We start from the raw sequence: 19,465 nt of genomic DNA on the forward strand, positions 1-19,465 counted from the left end.
CAACTACTACTACCACCACCAGTACTACCACCAGCACTACCACAGTACTACTACCACCAACACCATCACTACTACTACCACTACCACAGTACTACTACTACTACTACTACCACTAACACCACCACTACTACTACCACTACCACAGTACTACTACTACTACTACTACTACTACCACTAACACCACCACTACTACTACCACTACCACAGTATTACTACCACTACCACAGTACTACTACTACTACCACTAACCCAACCACCACCATCACCACTATTACTACTACCACTACCAGTACTACTACTACCACCACCAGTACTACTACTACCACCACCACTACTACTACCACTACCACCACCAGTACTACTACAACTACTACTACCACCACCACCACTACTACCACTACCACCACCAGTACTACTACAACTACTACTACCACCACCAGTACTACTACTACCACCACCACAGTACTACTACCACCAACACCATCACTACTACTACTAGTACCACCACTAGTAGTACCACTACTACTCAATAAACAGGGGGGGGGGGGGGAGGGGGGGGAGTAGATCTGAATAAAGGGACTCTAGGGGGGAGGAGAGGGAGAGGGAGAGGGAGTTGCGAAAGCGGAAATGACGACACGAATTAATGGCATGATTACCTTCGCCACCAAAGGTGGATGGGAGTTATGTTTTTCCTCCTGTCTATCCGTTTGTGAACAAGATATCTCTAAAAGTTGTGGACGGATGATTTTGATTAAATGTGATTCTGTATTGTGATTTTCTGGCCTACTCTGGGATATAAAACGTAAACTGTTCACCTGGCGGAGGTATGCTCTCTACTGAGTGCCGTTCTAGTTAAAAGGGCGGCAAGAGTTGGCTGTAGCAGGTTAGGGAGACATGAATACAACCAGGTAACGGGCTCAAAGATTTTATACTCAAAAACAAATTGACGTTTCCGAGCTCGCATGGACACATTTCGTGTCGTCACTTCCGGGTATACAAAACGCACGTGCTCGCTGCGCAAGAGTTCGTTTCAGCTTTTCACACTGAATTGTTTTCGACAATGAATTTCGTATCAAACTGAATTGTCCTTTTCGTTGTTTTTCTAAAGGCTAAACGTCTACAGGTGATCCAGCAATTTTGATAAAGAACCTCGATGAAGTGCCCGGATAAAGCAGCCGCCAGGACATGACAGGACTTCGCGTAAATATTTATATTTGGGAATTGGATGTTTCAGTTTACCTGATTTTAATTCGGGGGATGTGGATCTGGCTATTCAATTATGGTTCTTTTTATATTCACACAACTTGCAACGACAACAAAAATCTGACTACTTATTTATTTATTTATTCATTAGCTCACCTGGAAAAATCGGGGTCGAAAGGGGTCTACCGGGGGTCAAAGCAGTACGACGACGGTCCCACGAACGAGGATGCTGCGCATCGGAGATGGGTAGGAAGCTGCATAGGACCAAATGTCACTTTCACTGGTCAAACAGTCCTGAAGCTGTAAGAAGAATGAGTTACTAGCAAACACAAACAAACAACGCTTCATTTACATCCTAAGTGAGTCCCTAGAGAAGGCGGGATGTCTCACAATTCATGCCAAGGGGGATGCTGATGTGCTGATTGTCCAGACTGCTGTGGAATTTGCAAAGACAATAGATACAGGTCTTGTTGGTGACGACACAGACCTACTGATTCTTCTTTGCTACCATGCCGACATGCAAGGGAGGGACATATTTTTCAAGCCTGAGCCAAAACTTAACGCAAAGAAACGTCGAGTATGGAACATCAAAAAGACCAAGATAACCTTGGGAATGAATGTCTGTGACAGAATGCTATTTCTACACGCCCTGCTTGGCTGTGACACAACATCCAGTGCGTATGGCATTGGCAAAACTGTTGCCCTGAAGCACATCCAAAACGACGTCCAATTCATGAAACATGCGGACCTGTTCACCCAGGAAGGACATGTACAACAACAACAACAACAACAACAGGCATTTTAAGGCCATTTTCCCTGCAAGAGCGGGGGTTAGCCTTGCAGTCCCCATGACAATGTTCTACATTTTGCCCTATTTTCTGCATCTCCCCTTGTTTCTGCATCTCCTCTGCATTTTGCCCTTGCCCGCATTTCTTCTTCGACCATCTTTAGCCAAGTCTTTCTCGGTCTTCCCCGTCCTCTACTTCCTTCTACATTCATTTCCATCACTCTTCTCAACCAGTCACTTTCATCCTTCCTCAACACATGACCAAACCATCTCAACCTGTTTCTCTTCACAGCATCCATCACAGGCTCTATTCCCATCATCTTTCGCAATTCATCATTTGTCTTCCTCTCTCTCAATGATATTCCACACATCCACCGAACCATTCGCATTTCCACCTTTTCCAGCCTTCGTTGCTGCTCTACGTTCATTACCCATGTCTCGCTCCCATAAATCATAACACTTCTCACACATGCAGCATACACCTTTCCCTTCAGCTTCAACGACACTCCCCTCCTCGTCAGCACACCACTCAGTTCCCGAAACTTCTTCCATGCACATCTCACTCGAGCAACCGTTGCCGAGTCTAATCCACCTTCTCCATTCAGCATGTCTCCAAGGTAACAAAATGTTTTCACACCTTCCAGCTTCATGCCATCTCCAAGATCCAACTCAACATTTCCTCCATCTGCAGCTCCCTCTGTGCACACCTTACATTTGAATGTAGCTGCCACACTGGTAAATGACCCTCTCAAACCACTACATTTTTGATGAACCCACTCAGCGCACATTGTACATTGAATGGAGTTCACTCCGACACCCTTCCTGCACACAGCACACGGCCACTTCCCAGTTCTTTCCACCTCACCACATGCTTTACCACTTGCCATCACCTTCGTTTTTCCCATATTCACCTTCAGACCTTTTGCCTCCATACATTCCTTCCACTTGTTCGTCTTCTCCTTCAGTCCATCCATACTTTCTGCAATCAACACCAGATCATCTGCATACAACAACTCCCACGGTAAACCCTCTTTTACATTCTGAGCCAGCACCTCCATCACATCATGTCCAGGAAGGACATGTACCAAAGGATGATATAAGTTGCAGCAGGTGAGAAGGCCCTTGCATGTATGTACAATGGAAATCAAGATGAAAGTATTGATGCCCTACGATACAAGCGATTCTGTGAGAAGGTTGCGAAAAGTACCAAATATGTTGAGGCCCAGAACTTGCCGCCAACATCTGCAGCTACAAGGTTTCACAGTCTAAGAGTGTACTTCCAAATTCAGGAGTGGAAAGGAAATGTTGGACAATTGAAATCAGATGAATGGGGATGGAAGATCAGCGAGGGTCAGTTACTCCCAGTGCAAACTCATCTGCCACCAGCGCCACCGAAACTTACTGAGATATTCAGATGTAACTGCAAGGCAGGGTGCAGCACCACTAAATGTACATGCAAGAAGCATGGCCTTGACTGCTCATGGATGTGTGGAGAGTGTAAAGATTTGAGTTGTGCTAACTCATCAAGACTGGATTGTCCATGACTGGAGACTGGAGTATCTTGGATGACGAGTGACATCCGAGAACTGGTAATTCATCCAGAAATGTACTTATCATATTCCCTTATCTTGAAAATATGGGTATACACATTTCACTTGTCAAGATTGGGTCAAGAGATAGAGTTCTGGCAGAAATGTTTTTTTTGAAAAACGGTGGCATCTAATTTGCATACTTCATTGAATTGTATGCATATAATTCATCCAGAAATGAACTTTTCATAATCATCAACCCTGAAAATATGGGTCTACCTACTTACTTTCTCATGATTGGATACTTCGATACAGAATTACTGTGGAAAATTGATTTTTCCTCATGGCGGCAGCTATTTTGCATATTATGCAAATTTGACGCCTTTCGACCAAATATATTTTGGTATACTTTTAGTATGGTGTTTAGGGGACTTTCCTGAAATGCATAGCAGTGAAAAACATTCTGTTGCAATTAGTGGTGGGTCAAGCCACTACTTTGACTGGACTACTATCGAACAACATGTACACAACCTCTTTTTACTTCCAATTCAAGAACCGCAAATTTCAATAGTTTCATTAATTCTTTCATTCTAACAAAAATTTCATTTCATTCATTCATTTTCTATCAAAACTCATGATCATAGGAGCCATGATACCTGGGTGGAAGGTACCCAGTCCGGAAATCTGTGCCACTCGAGCCATTAAACCTGCATAGGGTTCAGGTCGTAATTCTGTATCAGTCAATTTGCTCGTTTTTTTTGTCAATTCGTTCGCATCTGGTTTTCTGCATTTAGTCACGGGCATCTGTTTCTGTCAAACTGAGATCTGTTTCTTAGTCACATCTAGAGTCCCTGTATATAGAGAGTTGTGTCAACTCAAATTTGGACGCCATTTTGTGTCTAAGTGTGTCGGATTAGATATACATGTACATTCGCGATATGGGGTGATATATTCTAAACCTGCTAAAAAAAAATTTACTACACATATTTAGTCTTATTATTACATACAGGTGATATTTGTTTTGTCAAAAACTCAGCTATTGCCGTGAAAAAGAGCTGTGTGGTGATATTAAAAGTGGTATGGCAATGCATATTACAAGCCAACACTGCATATAAGAGCTAACATTATAAGTAAGACAAACCAATGCTGTCGTTCTCTGAATTTTAATAACTTTTAGAAAGGAGTGTGGGCATATCCAATATTTTTTAAAGGGTGCCGAGAGCAATTCCGGTGTAGGACTTCCAGCCGACATATAGTCCAAGCCATTTAGCCCAAATATGGGGCCAGATAGGAAAAAACTGCAACACTACATATCAGTGCGAAATTGTATGCAGTAATATATACCAGATAACATATCAAAAGTCTAAAGCTCTAAAAATATGGGGTGTCTGTCAAAATCACTGGTACATGGACCCCCCTTTTCATCCTTTTGCGGTACGATTTGTTCACATTTTGCGATACATTCCGAGCACATGGTATATAATTATACTTTTAATATCAGGAATTACAGCATGTTACAGCCCCAGTACGGCCCGTACGGAACAAAAAAATAAGCACGTAAACAAAATTCCCAATAGCTAAATACTGATCACTGATATGCAAATACATGAATCACTTGTCATGACTGTTTCAGAATTATGGCACATTTTGTTGATTAAAATCACAAACTCATAATAAAATCACATATAGAGAAACTAATAATACTGACTCATAAAATACTGTCGGAAGTCAAGGATTCGCTAAAAGTAAAAAAATGTCCACAATTAACTAATTCAGCTGCATGTAACAGTCTATAACAACAGTCCACTACCTAATCATCATTTTCCTCGTCATCGTCGTCGCTGAAACTGTCCAGGACGGAGTTGGTGCAGCCAGATCCACGGCACTGACCACAAGCAGGAGAACACTCCAAGTTGTTCTTGCGGCATGTACACCGTGCGGAACCACAATCGGTCGAACAGTTGCACCGGATAACATTCAACAAATCCTGAGGTGCTGGAGGGAGGTCGGTCATAACAGGAACAAGATTGCCGTCGCTCATTCTCCAGCCCCAATCCACTGGTTGTAGGCTGTTGTTTCCTTTCCACTGCTGTATTTGCAGATACACCCGTCTGCTGTGATATCTCGCTGCAGCAGATGTGGGCGGTAAGGTCTGTGGGAGTATCTTCGAAGTCTTGACTGCGACCTGTTCACAAAACCGCTTGTACCTGAGGGAATCCAAACTTTCATCAGGTTTACCCTTGTAGAGACACACGAGTGCTATCTCTCCTGCAGCCTCGACCACATCTGGTGATGCATCCTCAGCCAAGAACTGTTGGGATTGAGTTTGGAAGAGTGTGCTCATCATGAATTTCTTCAGTGACGCTCCTTTGCCAAGGCCGTACAGTCGAGACGTCGTGTCACATCCCAATACTGCGTGTATGAATAGGATGCTTTCACACACAGCTGCACCTAGCTGACGTTTCATGGACTTCACATTCCAGATGTGGTTTGGTTTTGTAGTGGATTTTGCCTGACTATACATAAACAAGTCGTGTGCTTCTAGGTTTGCGTAGAAGCAGAGTAGGACGATCAGATCTGTGTCTTCTCCTATAAGGGCTGTGTTCCTCATGTTCGCCGAACTGACTGCGGTCTGGACGATTAGCAGGTCAGCATCTTCCTGGGAATGATGGGTCTGGCATCCAGAAAGCCGGAGGTATCTGCTCAACATGTTGATGAAGTTCTGTTTGTGTTGAGGTTTCCCAGGAAGATGTCTTTCTTCATGGTCAACTTCATGTCATCAGTGAAAGTCACTTCTGGTCCACCTCTACCTGCTGCTCGCCTCTGGTGGGTCATGTGCTTGGTTGATTGACCAAGATATCCATCAAATATTACGATGGCCTTTCCGTACTTTCTTGTAACATAGTCACAGTGGAGCATGCAGATCTCTCGATATGTTGGTGAACCACGTGGCCATGGTATACGGTGCAGCAGACTTCCACCATCCAAGACATACTGGATTTCGCTGATTGACTCTATGGTACCTGGTTCAAGTTTAGACCAGATAGCATCTCCGAGTACGGACTTCTGGGCTTCACGTAGCATCAGCTTTTCATCAAACAGCGCAGGTGGATGAGGGCATAATTCAAAGCGAAACATCTCTTCCTTATCTTCAGCAGATTTTGAGATGATGATGAGACGCTGGAATAGCAGTTCTGGGTCTATCTGTACCTGGTCTTTACCAACTCGCACAGATGATCTGGCCTTCAGAAATGTGGTGGCTTGGTCTTTGCGCTTGAACGTGTAGTGGACAACTGACTGATTTGTCATGGAGTGCATGATCTTGTCTCCAATGAGCTTGGCATTGTCGACATCAACCTTACTGCCAGCGTTGACACCAGTCATTATGTTCCTGAGGGATGGATGACACTTGAAAGGATTTCTGTCAACTAGAGCGACCTGTAGTGTACTTGTATCTTGCATGTCGCGATGCTGCCTGGTTTTGCCCATCTCTTTGTTCTGTTCACCTGTGCTGTACTTCACTCCAGTGAGCTCTTGCATCGATCTGTTCGTCTCCGAACAAGCCGGCATGGACAAAAGCCACGTTAACCGTTGTTGCTCTGTCATTCCTCTTCCTCTTGTTAACCCCCCGCTGGTCTTCATACTTCTCATGAGTACTTGCTCAATCATCAGGTCTGAGGAAATTCCAGCCCAAGCTCTACTACTTCTTCGGGCGACATGGAAGCCCTGAGTAAACTTACGGTGCACATCTGGATAGTCCTGTTCTAAGCTGTGCATTATTTGCAGGTAAATCCTGGCAAACTTAGCATAGAGTGAATGACCTGAGGCTGCTACATATGGTAACATATCAGATACAGCTTCGAGGTGCAGGGACCAGTTTCCCATACGCTCGGCTTTGATGAATTTTCTTAAGATCTTCACCATATCCATATACTGTAACCACAGTTTCGCTGTTCGGTCTTTGGTCAATGATTCTGTCTGTGTTTGAAAGACTTTGCTGATCTTGTCAAGGATTGGATCACTTGCTACATCGTTGGAAGATCGTGTGCCTTTCATCAACGCATCATACAGGGTCCTTGCTTTACTCACATCTGGATGAATCACATCATCATCGGCCAAGCCACTCATTGCATCTTCATCCCAAACTGGCAAGTCTTCTGCAGTTCTGTATTGTGTTCCTCCAAGAGGATCAGACAGGAGGAGTGCATTCAGGACAGCATCCAGGAGGATGTGTGCCCATACAGCCCTGGAAATTGCTTTTCCTGTTAGGATGTGATCCACTGCATTTGGTGCGTATATGAGTTCTAGCAGCTCCTTCAACCCAGAACCACCCATGAGGTGCCCTATGCTGCCAAGGAAGCTCATTTCCATATGAAAGGCACCTAGCCTTACCACAATACGTCGCATGGGGCTTCCATCTGGCTCCGAGAGAATGATCGACAATGCCTTCCACCACTATAGTGGCTGATCAAAGGTGATGATGGTAGGTACATCATGTTGTTTAGCATGTTGCGCAATGTAGTTGAGAGTGGAGTAGATGCATGTAGTGTCGCTCGAGCTCAAATCAATCATTGGGAGAAACAGGACAGACGATTTTGAATGCTGGACACCACGATGTAAGAGTTGCATCATCCCGGACCATGCAGGTCTTGGTATCTTGAACAGCAGTGACGTCTTCCACAGTACATCAAGGTTGGCTGTGGGATCATGGGCTCTCATGATAGGCACGCTCCCATAAGTCAAGGTTGCAAGTGCCTGGTCGTCAGCTCTATGGTACTGTATCTGGATTCTTCCAGTTATTTCTATGTCGCTGGCAGTGACCTGAGCTCTAGGAATCGGATGTCCTTGTGTTGTTCCAGGGGTAATCATGGCTATTATCCCCATGCCATGGAAGGTGTTGTGTCCGTCTAAGGTTCTAATGTTGTGGTCGACGTTGTCAGCTGCATATTGAACAAATTCTCCCTTGTGGTTGGGTATGTCCGTACCCTGGTATACAGCTGCATTTTGGTTGAAACGTGTGACTTCCTTGTATGAGCTGCAGTACCCATGTGCATACTAAATACATGTCATTGATGGGATTAAAAACCAAGATATATATGGTTCACAAACAAATAATGATGTACCGTCGCTTGCTGTGGAGTGAGCAGTCTTTGTAAAACGGGGTGTGGTTAAATAAGACACTAAAACAGTAAAAACTTCACTTATATATACAATATTGTACAGTATGATATCCTTTATTTATTATATCGTGCTAGTGATTAGGTCCAGTGTATAAAATAAGCAATAGAAGTTCAGAGAGCGACAATAATCATAGCATGCGGCATATGTACGTCTTTTAACATGGGGCTAAATGGAGAAAACTTGATTGCATTATTTGAGAGTCACCCCATATTTTTAGACCTTTATACTTTTAGTATGTTATAAAGGTACCTTGAGGGTAATCAATACTAATGAGATCGGTAGTGTTGCAGTTTTTTCCCCGTCAAATGCTAAATGGCTTGGACTAATATAGTCTAACACACTTAAAACAAATTCTGTACGTGGTATTGCCATATTTCTATAGTGTACAACTTTAGTTTTATCGACATTTATATTCAATTTCCATTGTAATGATTTAACAAGCTGCAAGTCAGCTTCTGTCTCTGACATAAGGAAAACGTCATCGGCATCTAGTAAGATTGAAACGTTCATTTATTACTACACCCTTGCCCAGAACTCTGATGGATATTGCCTGATCGATTAATATGTTTCATAGCTGGCGACTTAATTAACACTTAATTTTCGACTGCGCCAAGCCGTAATTAAACAGAGAAAAAACTTTAAAAAATACCTGCAGTGTGCACGGTTCGTCTAGTCAAACAGATATGGAAAAGCACAGATAAGACGTCGTATTCACCATAACTTGTTTAATTTCACCAGGAACACGATGAGGCCAACACAGTAAACATTCAGTACAAAACTTGGTTCATACATTCAGTACAGAACATGATTCATACATTCAGACCGTAAGAAAACTCTGCCCGTAATACAACACTCTGACCAGACCAACACTTCATCCCACTACGTTCACTCCTCACAAGTGAAACTCATCACTACTCCGTTCACTCCTCACAAGTGAGACTCATCACTACTCCGTTCACTCCTCACAAGTGAGACTCATCACTACTCTGTTCACTCCTCACAAGTGAGACACCATCACTACTCCGTTCACTCCTCACAAGTGACTCATCACTGCTCCGTTCATTCCTCACAAGTGAGACTCATCACTACTCCGTTCACTCCTCACAAGTGAGACTCATCACTACTCCGTTCACTCCTCACAAGTGAGACTCATCACTACTCTGTTCACTCCTCACAAGTGAGACACCATCACTACTCCGTTCACTCCTCACAAGTGACTCATCACTGCTCCGTTCATTCCTCACAAGTGAGACTCATCACTACTCCGTTCACTCCTCACAAGTGAAACTCATCACCACTCCGTTCACTCCTCACAAGTGAAACTCATCACTACTCCGACAAGTGAAGACTTGAATCGCTTTCCGATCGCTTTCCAGCTCTTTCGTCTGACTTTCGCTTCCCAAATTTGTCTTCTGACTTTATCACTTGGAAATCTATACATCTTATATTTCCCAGATTGGTTTGAACAACCAAAAGCAGAACAACCAGTCATTTTGTTTGGCAATAAACAACATTCCCGTACCAAGCTGACGTTCACGCACGGTGAAGTTAGACACAAAATGGCGCCACGAAATCACGTGACCAGAAATCTCGGGTCAGCGCATGGCGCAACTCTCTTTATACAGGGACTCTAGTCACATCTAAACCATCTCGTCAACTTGCACATTTTTCCATCTAGAGTCCAAGGGCCTGCCATTCAGGTCCTTTATTTTTCTTTTTATCGTGTCTGGCTTTTAATTCTTTGCGTAAATCCTCCAACTGCATTTGATGGAACGTTCTCTCTACCGGGAAGGCAGACTTCTATCCGACGATTATTCCAACCCACTGATGTACAAATTGTACGGATTCTTCCCCTGCTGTTTTCAACATTTACTCCACCGGAGTACTTGCGAATGGGTGATCGGTCTTACCCGGTCGCCCATTTTGATTCCCCATTCTTTATCTCTATTTCCCTCTCAGTGAGGTCACTACTCAGGGTATTCCCTGTAGTCCTTAGTCACTGAATTCTCTTTCTCCCAAGGTCCCACCTTGTTTCCTTTATACCTGAGGTCTCACCTTGTTTCCTTAAAATTTGTCCTATTCCACATAAACGGCTTGACTACTTTTTACCAAGTTAACAATTCTGGCTTGGAATCACTCAAAGCTATGGGGGGAAGGGTCCGATTTACCTGGAAACGACAGCACTTTGCTCCGACAAGAGAAAATAAGGGGTCTCTCACCCTGTTCCCTAAGTTGAGGTGGGTACCCGAGTCAATTGCTATCACCTCCAGGAGTCATCAGTCCTCCCATCCACAGCCTGTTGAGTCCCCGGTTTCGGCAGCAAATATTGAAGTGCGATATCCGATGTCCGAGAAGGCAGGGAAGACACCGCACTGAATTACAAGCCGTTTATTAGGAACTTACACATATGCGGAGAAAAAGCCAGTCTTCGAATCAATGCCAAAGCCCTTCTCCCATCTGCGCAGTTGAAATCTCATATATAAGATGAAAAACGAGGAGATAACCAACAAAGGCATGCCCTGCACCCAAAGTGCACTCATTGAAGGTCAGTTTCCATGAAATGCAAGCGGTACATATTGTTATGGTTTTTAGAACCGGCACTTGTAAATAATAATCCATTGTAAATAATTCCCTGTAAATATTCCCATCTTGTAAAGGTTAAAGGTCGCACCCTAATTAGTCCATATACAACATGTAGGGCACCATAGGAACTCTAGTTATTTCATCAGTATATGTTTTAGGTAAGGCTCTGTTTCCAATAGTTTGAATCTGCGTTGCATTAATTAAATAAGATAGATCCTTCAATCCCATTCATTTTGTGGCTTGACTCTCTCCAAATTGTGGTACGCGCCTCTGCTCGCCCAGCAGCGTTCGCTGCCTGGCTCAAAACGCCATTACGCACGCGGTCAAGCTGGAGAAGAAGGGCGGAGCACCGGGAGGAGGCGTGGCCCCCTGTCAACCTGTCATCAAAGGTGGAGCCAGCGAGCCCTCGCCAACCAACCAGGGCTGAGGTGAGCTCGCTAGTGGGCGTAGCCCTATGAAGCACGGCTTAATCTGGACCAGCGTTATATAACCGCGAGCGCAGAGCCCTTTGGGGGACTACTTGTTGGATTGCACTCGCTACGGACTTCTTGCTGGAGCCGCGCGTGAAACTTCCCCGGGGACTTCTGTTGAACATCGGCACGTCATGAACGTTGACAAAGAGAGAGCCAAATACCCTCCCCGCTATATGAACCCCGACAAATAAGGTCCGCTCGCGTTCCAAATGATATACGAGCAGCGCTGCCTGCCGGGTTTCGCCGCGGAACTGGAGCGTGGATCGGAACCGGAGCGTGGACCGGGGTGGAGCGTGGATCGGAGCCGGTGCCCACGCTGTCCATCTGCTTGGACCATCCTACCCTGCCATCATAACCCCTTACGTGTAAGTCTGTTTGTGTTGTCCTGGGGCGTGATAATTAAGACTGTTTAAGACTGCACTGTGTTCTGCTTCTTCTTCTTCCCTTGTACATTCTTACCCTTTCGTTTCCTCTTTAATTATTGTTGTAATAAATTCCTGTGTTCTTCCTTACCTTTTGGTTTCTTCTTTCATTCGATCGTCTTAGTCTTTTCTGTCCATTGGGTACCTGCGGCATGATTTGGCCAATCGCTCAGGATCGGGTTAGTCCTTTTGTTAATGGCTCGGGCTTCGGATTGCTAACCGCTCGGCAAATTCCATCTTGTCCGCGGTCCGAGCGGGAATTATCTCCCTGCTTTGCGGAGAGATTGGCACTCAGGTATTTGGGACCTCCATTGACCAATCACCCTGGCCAATCTCGACCGCAGAGGAGCGTTATAGTTTCCAGGATCGGGGGACGGCCAGCTTAAAAGACAAGGGGATTAACCCCCCCTTGGTAACGGGAGTGCCAAACCCCGAATCCACAACAATATTTTGTCGGAAATAAACAGTCTATTAATAGTGATTGGCTTGTTCTTCATAGGTGTGAAGACCACCACCCTCAATGCTAGAGACCATCTTGAGTTTTTCAGCATCTGCAACATCGTCGCCGAAGAGAGCGAGACTGACTAACTTCAGACATATACCATAGATGCCGACTCATCACCTTCATGCCAGATTCCTTGCGGTATAAATAGGGTTATTAATTCACTGTGCGCAACCCCTAAACATTGATATTGTCAAGCAACCGCCGAAATTAATATTTGGCGGTCGCGGATGCCGATCACGAAGGCTTTAACTCCCGAGGCGAAAACTCAATGGCGGATTCCAAAACCAAAAGCCCCAAAGCGCGCGGAATGGAGGGGAGCGACGAGAGCCCTGCAGCCTTAACTGTGAAAATCAACCACCCGGAAAACTGCGTTCAGGAATATATACAGAAAATAATATAAGGGTTTATTGGGAAAAGCAAGAACAGTAAAAGCACGCGCCGGTAATGAAATATTCCTAAATTGGGATCCCGCACACCAGACCTCAAACACAAGACGAGGGGAATATGAATACCAAAATAACACGTCTTTTATGTAAAGTGTATTCGCGGATACGGCCTTATCCCGTCCTTGTCGTCTTGGTGGCTGCCGTCCAAAACCGCCCCGTTCGGCGTCCCATGCGGCCCTCTCCGACCGCCTCCGAGCACCACAGCAACGCGAAGGCCCGAGCCAACGCCCACTCCGTTCGCACATGAGGCCCCAAAGCAGGACAGCAAGCTCCACTCGGGCTCTGAACTCGTCTTCAGGATCTCCAATCTGAACTGCCTGAACTCTGGTTATGGCGCTCGTCGCTCAATTCCGCGAAGGATCTCCGATCTCAACTGCAACTCGTGCGCACCTCGTCTCTCAACTGCCGAAAATGGCGCTCAGTCCTCGTTACTCAACTCGTGCGCACCTCAACCGAACTCGGGATCAGATCTGAACTGCTCAAACTCCGCACTGCCCACTCGTGCACACGAACTCTCAACTGCTCTCGACTGCTCCAAAATGGCGTCCGGCCCCCGTTAATATCCCCGGCTGGTGACGTCAGCATTGGCGCACTCCCAAACAATCAGACCCTCCACCGACTCGCCGGCTCGCCCAGGGGCACGCCCCCACTGCGCCACTCTCACTCTCGTCCTCTGTTCCTTGTGTTGTAACACGTGCTACGTGAGGTGGATAGGCCTCTCGGAGGTGTAAATGGTGGCGGCCATTATCGGCAGTGTCCTGGCCTGATTTCTTCCTTGGTCATGTCAGGGGAGAGGGCGTTATTAGTGTTGTACTAAGGGATCCTAACTAAGTGCCTATGTGGTGTGCAGTGCCAAAATGGACAGAGGTTTGGCTAACCAGGTGAGACATACAAGGGCTCTACTCATTAATCCCTACATTACCTAACACACAAATCTCCTGGTAGATTCACAATTATACATCTTACCCGACAAAACGCCTACACGTGAACTTATTACAGGTAGTTGTCCTTACCGCGACATCTCGAAGCATGTTACCTATTCAGCTCTATTCTGCTCTACATATCACTACCCAAGTTCATAACACAGCCCCCCCCCCCCCCCCCCTTGGAACGGTAGCTCCTGCAAGGTTCACTGCAGGCGCTACCATTCCAGCCTTAACACTTACTGTCACACACTTAATTAACCTATGAAATAAATCAGGAAGGGCTGTGGGAAGTGAGTCGGACTACCTACCTACACTTCCTTAACATGCTAAACCCCTTAACCATCATGCAAGTATGTACATTGATTTCGATCCGTTGTTCCTGTGGAGGGAGGAAACAAACAACACTCAAAACTCCTACCTTATCCACAAAACTTACCAACTTACAAAATTCAAAAACTCAAAAAAACATTTTTACATACCCCGGTCTACAGACCGCATCCCCCGGTGGATGCCACAAGACACAACCTTACCTGCGGGGCCATCCCCAATGCACCCTTAAATTTCTGTGGGCCCTGTCCAGATGTTGCAGGTGAGTGACATGGCTCGGTGGTTTTCACCCACATTCATGCAACACAAACCCCTTAACCACTCATTCTCATTCCAAAAATCATCAAAGCATCTCAAAAGTCAACAAAGCACTTACTTAATACACCCCCCTGCAGGACCATGGCATTGATGTCATATACATGTGTGTGCATTCCTCAACTAGGCAGCGGGGAGGTACCGCACAAAAAGATGGTGGGGGGCGCTTCAGGCTGTGGTGCCCGCAGTCCCAAAACAAGTCAACCGACTTACAAGTTCATTGCCCCCCCACCCCCCCTTTACCTCTTGGCTCCGTGACAGCCCAACAGCCCCTTTCCGCCGTTACCTCGCCGGTGAGGGACTCCGCACACACCAGGCTCCTCCGCGGCCTCCTGCTTCAGTGCAGCAACACGGGTCACCGGGGGACTTCCTCACCCCACGGCACCCAACCAGACTCTCCATCGACGAGCTCCAATTTCCAGTTACCACCGGCTGCCAGGGGTAATTGCCGCAGAGGGGGGTCGCAGGCATCGCTCCTCAGAGCTTGATCCGTACCTGTGGACGCACACACCTTCCCCACCCACAAGATCCCGAAACACACTTACTCCCCCGCTGCCATCCAATTCTCAACACAACCCAGCACAATTCCAGAAAAGATGGTGTAAAAGATGTTCCAAAGGTTGCCATGGCCTGCCACATGTGAAATTCCCCAGTTTACATTTAAACCATTACATTTCCAAAACCACATTTCAAAACTCAATAATCATCACTCGCTCATATTTCTCCAACCTCACGACCACATGAAAACACATCACCTCTACACATAAACACACGCCACCCACAAGACACTGTGTGGCTCCCATTCCATCCCATCACCGGCCATGTCATTACTCTCACCCGCCTCCCAACTCCAAATTACATGTCCCCAAAATTTCCACAAGCAAGTCCTGAAGCCTGGGACAGTAACCATCAAGGCCTTACCTCTACCTTGATGTACAGGTAACTTCTGGTTGGTCAAGTCCAAAGTGCAATCCACCCATACAATCCCAAAATTTCTCATTGGGCCTACCAAATTCTTCCAAATTTCTCTTTTGTCCCCACTACACTGGCAGGTATGTGGATCCGCATCCAACGATGATCATCACTACACAACTAACTGTGGCCACGACAGCTCTGCACCTCTACCGTGCAAGGGTCATCCGGACAAGGTGAGCAGTCGAAACGCAAACATGGCCCATGAGTGTCCATAAGGGTGCGACCCACCATTCATCCTTCAGCCCCCCTGCGAGGAACACAGCTGCACCAGCCCCAGCTGGCCAATGTGGTGAGCACCTGCTGCCACAACACACACTACCGCACACACAGCCTCGGCCCTGGGGGAGATGGTCGCAGTGCGTGGCATTCCCCTCACGTCACCTACGCCGCCCTCTCGTCCCCCAGTCCACAGAACCGTAGCCCCCGTGCTCACCCACACTTGACCACACCAAGGTCCAATCAACAGCCATGCTCCACCAGGAGACCCACCCAGAAGACATGGTCCACACACCTCGGACACCCATAGCACCACGTTGACCCTCAACTACACACCTACATCCCAATGACTCCGCATCCCAAATATCAGCACAGTCGCCCCCGCAACCAGTTGAAAGCTGTGTCCTGCTAACCTATCAATTTTATTACAGCCTCCAACACTTTGGTCTTCACACCTGGATCAATAATGGCGTCACTATACAGTGTCCACCATTTCTCTTTACAAAATTCACCCTTAAATTTGCATCTAACCCACAGATTACCCATGCCAAACATTTTTCACATTTCCCTGATCTCAACCAAAGAAAGATGCTTTGCCATACACATGCCAGCCGAGCACGGCCCATATGCTCGGCTCGTTACACATTCCCGATCCATCAACCCCATGGCTCTCTTCCCAACCCGAGAGTCCATAAATCATAACGGAACATCTGTGGAAGGTCACTCTCACACCATCACGTTCCACAGATGCCCAAATGGTTGTCCGGCAGGCTATCTCCATCCCTGTCCATTCGGTTCGACCCGCGTCCACAGCCCAACACGGCATGGCAGGTCATCACATGCCGATTGTCCCAAAGTCTCAGGGAGAGGGTGCCAGGCTGCATGCCCGGTTGGTCACTACATCAGGCCCAAGCTGGCCGTCCGCAGTGCCACCACCAAAGCGCGACTCACAACACCTCCCCCTAGTGGTCCTCAATATATGCCATCCCAGGCTTGAGAAACCACCTCGGACCTCCTGGAGGTCTTAACCCCCACCAGGGTCCGGTGACCCTGCCGGCCCGAGCCACACGCCCGGACTGCGCCCCACTGGACAAGGGACGCCACACTCCACCAGACCCCCCGTGGGGCCCAGGTCGTACCATGCCACCCCTGGCTTGACCCCACGTCCAAATCTCGCCAGCACAGCCCCCCCAGCTGGCTGGCATTCCCAAATTTTGAAAGGGGCAATTTTTGCCCGAGGCCATCCCCAATGACCTCTCCTGGTCCAAATCCCGCAGCCCGGGGACGAACTCTCCCCATGGCTGCTCCAAATCAATTTCCCATTTAAATTTTATTTTAGACTTCCTTTTTACAATTTGCATTCCCCGTCCCAAATCGCAGCTGCAGGTAACAACCTCTACCACCGGTTGTTCTGCCCCTCCCTGCAGCTGGTCCAAATTCCCTACAGGGACCAAATCTTCAGAGGCTCTGTCTCCCGATCCTCCAAGATCCAAATCCAGCCCAGAGCCAAAACACTCCCCCCGCTGGGTATGTAGTTTCGGAGCCTCTTGTACCCAATTGGTGTTCGTGGTGAGGGTCCCCTTGGTCACCTCAACCTCCTCCTTGGACGGACTCACCTCAACCCCCAAGCTCCTTTGAGCCTGGTCAACCTCTCTTCTCTTCACAGCATCCCCCACCACCACCAGGGGGATGGTGGGGGATGCTGATCTCGCGAGATCTTGATCGGGGCGGTCACGAGATCTTGATCGGGGCGGTCACGAGATCTCGCGAGATCTTGATCGGGGCGGTCACGGATTTTCGAAACTGTTCCACGATCTTCGGTTCTTCGCGCATGCTCGAAGCTAAGTCATTGTCACATTTGTATTCTTGTCTAAACTGTTTATCTTACGTGTGTGTACCTTTTAAGTGTCCCTCGGAAATTTTATCGGGGTTAATCTTTCATACCTGTAAAAAATAGTCGAGTATCTCGTGCCGCGCGCGGAACCACGCGGCCTAGTTGTTGAAGCTTCCGACCTGGAGGCTTGGTTTCTCTCCGGGCATCCAAAGTGGTTATTTTTTCATTCGTGAGTTTGTCAAATTTCAACTCGTTACTTTATCGTCCATGCTTTATTGTTTGTTTATAGTTAGTTTTGGTTTGAATTTCCTGTAACTCGTAATTAATTAATCCTGTTCTGCGCCTCGTGTGCGGCCTTGTACCCTTGTCGGTGTTTGTTAACTTAAGTCCCCTACATCGTGTTTTGCTTGGCTCTCAGTTTTTCCCTTCTACACCGAACGTAATACTCTCTGTCTAACGTTTTAAATCCACACCCCACCCCACCACCACCCCCCCCCCCCCCCAAAGTGACCTTCCACAATAACTACCGAGACGCCCTTTTTATCTTTACACTACGGAGGTATTTACAAGGAATCATTACATTTTACAGAGGGTGATATCTATCTATAATTCCAGTAATCTCTGTGTGTTTGTTTGTACGTTTGTACGTTTGTTTGTCTGTGACCGCTGTTTCTCGACAACCACGGGTCCGATATACTTTAAACTTGCCAGGTATATTGCTGGGGACCCGAGGATGTGCCTTTTCAAGGTTTCATATTAATCGGACAATTACTTACCGAGCTATGTCCAAAAAACGATTCAACCAATCAGAGAGCAGCGAGCTATCGCGTGTGCCGAACGTGGCGGACACACTCTGCCTCGGATGGCACATTTGAGAGCGTATTCATTTATTTCACGTTTGCAAACTATGTTGGCGCTATGTTGGCGTTAAACTATGTTTTAAAACTAATAAAAACCCCGGGGGGATTGTCACTGTACTCGCAAGCCGTTCGCCGTTCGCTTTGGCGTTGCGAATGGACCAAAACATTTCATGCACCAAACCATTTCATGTAAAGCGTTCGCCGTTCGCTTTGGCGTTGCGAATGGACCAAAACATTTCATGGACCAAACCATTTCATGTAAATAGAGGGGGGGATATAATTTTAGATATAGATATAGTACGGGCATGCCCTAGTTTACAACAATTTACTATACAATATTTTAAAAAAAACCATTCTCATATCCACAACAATATATATATATATATATATATATATATATATATATATATATATATATATATACACGTATATATACGTATATATATACAGACTTGGCATTTAATATGGAATCTTTTTTTTGTGGGGGTGAACTTACTTTTCAAGATGACTTAGAACCAAAAGTTCATTGGAATTATGTTGAAATTATTCTAGATTTTGTTAACGTGACCTTTAAAAGAAACAAAAACCACATTTGACATTTCGAAACAAATAAATTGATCCTTGAAAGTGCTGTAAACTGATATCGAACTCAATTCACGGACAGTACTGTGTTAAACTTCTGTACGTTTTCCAGAAGTATCTCTTTATTTTGCACATTAGCCAAAAATTTTTTAACCAAAAACAAAAGTTAAATTACGACTGGGATTACGGACAGTAAAATTACAGTTCAGTACTTTGTGTAACCCCCACGAGCATTCAGGAGAGCATGTACACGTTGAGGCATGCTGTTCACGAGATTTGCCAAGGTTTGGACAGGAATCGC

At 46.3% G+C, this 19,465-nt stretch overlaps 1 protein-coding gene across 1 annotated transcript in view; it reads left to right on the plus strand.

Annotated features, from left to right (window-relative positions):
• Window positions 1-10,832: 10,832 nt before the first annotated feature.
• LOC137421496 (uncharacterized) overlaps window positions 10,833-19,465 on the plus strand; it is a 115,283-nt gene continuing 106,650 nt past the window's right edge. Inside the window, exon 1 of the mRNA XM_068107614.2 lies at window positions 10,833-12,121. The gene's annotated coding sequence lies outside the window, so the exon portion shown is untranslated. The remainder of the gene's footprint in view (window positions 12,122-19,465) is intronic.

The sequence above is a fragment of the Myxine glutinosa genome, chromosome 2, assembly GCF_964187855.1.
Source record: "Myxine glutinosa chromosome 2, kmMyxGlut1.1, whole genome shotgun sequence".
In the NCBI taxonomy this organism is placed as follows: Eukaryota; Metazoa; Chordata; class Myxini; order Myxiniformes; family Myxinidae; genus Myxine; species Myxine glutinosa.